Genomic DNA, 6,476 nt, shown 5'->3' on the forward strand with positions numbered 1-6,476 from the left:
CAAACGAGCATATACTTTGACCAAAACAATCGTAGATATAGACGGGAGTCTAGCATCTATAATGCCTTGGGTCCTGAAACCACAGAAGCTCATATCATAGGAGACCCATGGGATAGAAAATATCAAGGCAAAGATAATGCTATCTACAACTTAAATTGGGGAATAATTTGTCATGTTTCACGGAGATACATAGGAAACTATGCAGAAGGGTTATAGATGCCAAACATCAATAGTGCTACCCAAAGTGTACCTTCACAGTCCCAAAAGGTGAGACTAAATCAGAGCCAAACAATTTTGAAATCTTATAATGAAGCAGACTATAGTGATCACCCTAGGAAGGGGGGAGTTGTAAATCCATTAAGCTCAGCTCTTATACCAGGAACCACAATGTCAGTTAAAAGCGCCTCTAGCCAACAGACCCCCTCAAGACAGAAACCATTGAAAGATAAAATATGGTTGTTGGAAGTTTCCAATTGACGTAGGTTCCCTCAGAATCTGCAGACAAATGCTTATATGAAGATCATTAGAGACAAAAGTTTCAGTTGATCTCCACAAGTGAGAGTCACAAGCCGACAAATCCCATAGTGTTCAAGCAGTTATATGTGACCAAGCTCACATATGCGTATCAAGATGCACATGCCAATGAATATCAACAAGATCATGATCTTGTACAAACCCCTACGGATGGCCCGACTGAAGTCAAAGATTATCTCAAGATGATGTAAAGCCTCAAGCTGCCTATAACAGGTGACAAAAAAGTCAAAGTCAATGAAAGCTAAAGTCCAGAAAGCTACACAAAGGTCACCACCAAAATCTCCTCCGAAGAGACACATTCTGCTAGAAAGTACAATGGATCTATTAAGATCAAGGGTTACTCAGATGTAGGTAGACAATGCTCATCAGTTGTTACAGACAAAAAATGCACTATCACAGTCATACGAGTCAACATCAATTGAAGCAAGTGGTCAAAGCAAAGAGAATGCAGATAAAGCTCAATGCAAGGACACTGCCACACCAAAAGCAGTCAATTCAAATACAAATTGTGAGAAACATTGTTGGTGAAAATGAAGAAAAATGAAGAAAAACTCTCAAGCGAAGTAACGCTAGATGTTCAGCTGACAAGAACCTCATGTCCTTTTGCACATGGAAAATATGTGGCCAACCACAACTGGAAGATTCTCCCAAATTTGTGAGCAAATGTGGACACAAACGAGCAGAATGCTGGGGAATCATCTCCACCATCATTGAAGTAAGTTCACAGATGATCATAGCTCAATTCCACGTGATCACAACAAAGGATATGCCAGATGACATCATAATGGGAATGCCAATGGCCCAAAAGGTCCTAGAGATACAAAGTTCAATGAAGATGCAATCTTCAAAGACAACAAAGAATGAAGACCAAGACTAGTCACCCGCGGACGATATCACAAAGTCCTCAAGCACAGTTCAAATGGAGACTGATATCAAAGCAGATCTTATTGAAGATGATTCATCTCCATCAATCAAAACTTCAGAAGAAATTAAAGCAAATCAGGCAATATCAAGTGCAGATCAAACAGAACCAAGAACAACCATGAAAGCTATTGAGCAGAGAATGCCACCAAAACCAGAAGTAAAGAAGAACAAGGTTGCAAAAAGTTAGGAAGCAATAGGAAGTCCAAAGATCCGGACATTGCCAGTTGAATCAGTTGTTGTAAGTCAGATTGGAAAACAGAGTCTCAAGCCACCTTCCATAGAGACATAGTTAGATCAAGATGAGACCATGACAAAAGCAGGACATAAATCTTCAATAGAACCTCCAATGAGAATAGCTATAATTCTAAGCAGTACAAAAGGAGCAAGTGTCAGATGCAATGCTCTACTGGATAAAGAAGCAAAGTGCAATATGGTTGCAGACAACATTCAGAGAATTCTATAGATTTTTCAGGGGAAGCCACATAATAGAGAAATCATGGGTAAGGCTACAAGTCAAAAAGACATGGTTGCTACTCTTAGCATCCAAAATCATGAAGAGTAGGTAAAGTTTTAGGTGAAGCCTTCAAAGGAAATGCTTGGAGATGTCATCCTTGGACATCAGTGGTTAGATCAACACAAGGCCTACAAAGAAGATACAATGCTAAACTCTCTTCTCTAAGAGGTAGCCAACAACATTTACAAGTACCGTTAATGCTAGATTCAAAGTTGCAAACCTCACAAGAATCAAAGATAAATCTTGCAGACAAAGGTAAGGCCAAAGTGGACCCTCCACCGATTAGCAGAGAAGGTGTGACATCATATGCCTCTACATCAAAGGACCCTCATGGATCAGCTTCTTCAAGAAAGTCAAACTTTCAAAACTTCAAGTCAATTGATGACCCAACTAAAACCTCTAAGGAGCCACCCAACAAATCAAAGGTATATCAGCCAAAGTACTCAAGAAAGCAAAGGAAAGTCAAGCAAGTGTTTGTTCCGAGTAGTTTAGTCAAATTCAATGATCTATTTTGGATTAAGGACGAGAAATCAACACAGAAAGACAAACACATGGGATGGATAGCATCACAATGGAGCTTCAAAGAACATGAGTACTATAGAGGTAATAGACAGATATGGGTACCAAAACCGCAGGTTAGAGCATATGAAGTAACATCAAGACCCTCCCAAAAAAGAAGGCCCATTAGGTATCAACCTCGACAATATCCTAGGATACCTAAGCAGCAGGTATACAACAGAACAACATCGAAAGATGCTAGAGTCAACCACAACTCTCAAGAGGATACAAAACGAAGCCGAATCTCAAAGAATCTTCCTCTTGGACAAGGATGCTACACAGATTATACAAAGATTTGGCTACCAGTCAACCACAAGCCAACTGCAACTACACCAGACTTGCATGAAGATCTCAAAAACTCAACAAGACCTAGAGCAAGGCAAAGTCAACAATGAAGATACAAAGGTCATCGAGAGAATTGGATTCCTAAGTCTTCCAATGCTCCTAGCCAAAAGCCAAATGCCAATAGTGAATAGAGGACTACAACAACATCAAAGACTCCTACCGATAGGCCCAATTGGAGAATCAAACAAATAATGGAGTCTTCACAGTCAAAGAAGGACCACCCAACCAACGTGAATGCAGATTCAAAGAAGATAAAATAGGTATGGCAAAAGAAACCTTCAATGCCAACTTAGACAAATTGGGATTGGTTGGGGATGAGCGATCAAAGCTGGCACTTGCACGTACAATACCCCATACTGTAGCAATAAGGTTGCATGATACAACTGAGCATTGGACGACCTATACCAAAAAGCACCTGCATGGACCAGAAGAGAGAGGTAGAGGTGATGGCAAGGCAACTTTACACAACTTGGAGATGAGTGAGGAAAGTGCTGACGAGATGGGATGGCTGCAACAACACACACCAGAACCCTCACTTCTCCTTTCTCTCTCTCTCTCTCTCTCTCTCTCTCTCTCTCTCTCTCTCTCTCTCTCTCTCTCTCTCTCTCTCTCTCTCTCTCTCTCTCTCTCTCTCTCTCTCTCTCTCTCTCTCTCTCTCTCTCTCTCTTTGGGGCGTGCCAATTTCCTGCATGAATTGAAATGGGCTAAAAAGTTCAATAGTATGACAAAAATCCACAACCAGCGAGTATCAAGCTGCCTAAATAAAGGCAAGATCAAACGACTCAAACGCTTAAGAGACCACAGTTCTCAAATATTGCACTATAAACATATGACAGAAAGCCACATTTACAAGGTCCAGTGAGCTACAAGCATTCTATGTGTAAATTCTACACAAAACTCATGAAGGTTTTACCAATAATGAGAGCTTTGCCTTTAGCTCACCGCTTGCTTTTAGCTCCAGAATGATGTCGCACCCTCCTATTAGTTCACCATTGTGATAGAGCTATGGATAAGTCAGTCAGTTGGCATACTTCTTAAGACCTTCTCGAACTTCATTGTCTCTAAGAATATCAAAGGTACCAAAAGATATACCCTCCTCTTGTAGTATGCTCACCACCTTGGAGTTGAAGCCACAACACGGTGCATCAAGAGAACCTTTCATGAAAAGCGTAGTGGGCAATGAATTTATCAAAATCTTCAGTCTACTTTGAAGACTATCTTTATGGACCATGCCTTTTTCACATCAGTAATTCCTTCGATTCCCCGCTCTTATACATCTCAGTGACAATATCACAGCCACCGATGAATTCACTAGCAATAAACAACTGAGGGTATGTTGGCCAGTTAGAGAAAGATTTGAGACCTTGCCTGACCGCATCATTCTCTAGAATATCAAAGCTTTCAATTTCGACGCCAAGATCTTTCAGAATCTCTACAACCTTGCGACTGAATCCACACTTTGGCTCATTGGGTGAGCCCTTCATGAACAACATCACTGGCTTGGAGGCAACAAGTCTCTTCAGCTTTTCCTGCAAAAGCTCACCCTTGCCTACCTCTGAGTCATTTGTAGACATAGCAACAGAACCATTCATCTTACTTGCATCTCTAATTTCCTCTATTTTTGATGTCTTCTTTTGACCACCTCAAAGGCCTGCCAAAGCTCAGACACCTTTTGAGCCAATTCAGCTAGGTTGGCGCCCTCCAATTTATTTACCAAGACTCCATTCTTGAAAAAAACAAAGAAGGGAACAGATGAGACATTGTAAGCCTTTGAGACATTTGGTGTCTCTTCTGCTTCAACCCTAAAGAAGTGGACGGTGGGATTGTTGGAGCAGAGGCGGGACACCATGATGCCCAGAAATGAAGAGCATCTGAGCCCTTTTGCTGCAATACGTCATCCAGCTCCACTTTGCTGTGTAAATCCTTTAGTGCTGCAGCCATCTTCAAGCTCCATGGACTTCTTAGAATCGCCCGCCCTCCTCTCTCTCTCTCTCTCTCTCTCTCTCTCTCTCTCTCTCTCTCTCTCTCTCAGTCGAAACAAAAACTCTTTGAAAGAGCGCACGCCAGCACACATGCTCTTTTAGAGAGTTTTTTTTTACTGAGCCAGCACACGCTCTTTTACATGGGAGCATGATGCACAACGAATTCTTGGATTTCACAAATATAATGTGCATTCTTTGATGTGGGCTTAAAATGCAAAGCAACGAAGAGGCCAAGGAGGCGTAGCATGTATGACCAAAAAGGTTTTGAAAGATGTTTCCATTGTCAAAGAAGATAAGTATAAACGCAACTTATGGCTGAAAATCAGCCCACCAAATGGTCAAGTCATGTTTGTGGCTGGTTGCTACATTCCTCACTATGACTCCAAATTTTATGCTTGCTTGGATATGGATAGAGATCAGCCCTTTGTTGAACTAGAGAAAGACATTGCTCATTACAAGGATCAAGGTGAAGTCATTGTTTTTGGAGACATGAATGCTCGAACAAATACGTTACAAACGACACACAACAAGTCGACATGCCGCATGTCTCAAAAAGAATGGATGACTCATACATGTATAATCAAAGTTCTAATGATGCAAAAGAACTGGATCACTATGGAAAGTCACTTCTACATATGTGCAATAGTACCGGAATGCTCATTGCAAATGGTGTATCTCTATGGCACGGCACCAATGACTTTAAATGTAGAAAGCACATTGGTGATAGCATGATGGACTATATGTTGTTCTCGAAAGCCACTCTAGAATGCATACAAAGCTTTACACTTGGTGAATGGAATCCAGAATCGGATCATAGGATGTTATGTATTGAACTCAAGTGTGGTAAATGGCCCGAGCATGTAGCCTCCAATCATGATGTGAATCATTTCTACCTACATCTAGACTTCAAACAAGCAGTTATATATGATGATATGGTGGACCAAATGTTAATCATGATAGAGCATCAAGAGAGCCCAACATTAGAATCAAGTGGAAAGTTTTCAAAGAAGTAATTTGGTCTTGTGCGAAGGAATTCTTTTCGTTGAAACACATGTCTTGCAAAAGGTCTAAGAAGGGTAGCACCAAGAAGAAATGGTTTGAGATGGAATGTGGTCAAGCCCGAAAACACTTGCTAAGATCGGATGCAAGCAAAGACAAGGAGGTTTAATTGGAAAGTTCACACACATACAAATCAATTGTGCAAAAGAAGAGGAGAAGGTGGGAAGTCAAAAAACAACTTCTTTTAGCGGAAGAGAAAGCACATGCATGTGGCAAGTTTTGGCAAAATCTAAAAGGCAAGCACGTTGAGAGCTTTGGTGACTTGACTCTTGAGGATATGTATATGCATTGCAAGAAACTCTATGAGAAACCCAATGTTGATAAGATGGAGTATTGTAGCTGCCTTCCATTTATGCCTCCCTTCTTTACCATTGAAGATGTATGTTGCGTGCTTGAGAAACTTGCTACCCACAAGGCAGGGGACCTTCAAGGTGTCAAGGCTGAAATGATTAAATGGACAAGCAAGAAAACATAATATTGGATATGCGATATGTTTAACCTTGCACTTCAGCATGGCATGCCTCATGGTTGGAGTGCAAATTGGATCAAACCTTTGCACA

At 41.0% G+C, this 6,476-nt stretch overlaps 1 pseudogene; it reads right to left on the reverse strand.

Annotated features, from left to right (window-relative positions):
- Positions 1-3,773: 3,773 nt before the first annotated feature.
- Positions 3,774-4,816, reverse strand: LOC147441670 (monothiol glutaredoxin-S17 pseudogene; annotated as a pseudogene).
- Positions 4,817-6,476: the final 1,660 nt, after the last annotated feature.

This window comes from Adiantum capillus-veneris, chromosome 15 (genome assembly GCF_014529385.1).
Source record: "Adiantum capillus-veneris isolate H3 chromosome 15, ASM1452938v2, whole genome shotgun sequence".
NCBI lineage: Eukaryota > Viridiplantae > Streptophyta > Polypodiopsida > Polypodiales > Pteridaceae > Adiantum > Adiantum capillus-veneris.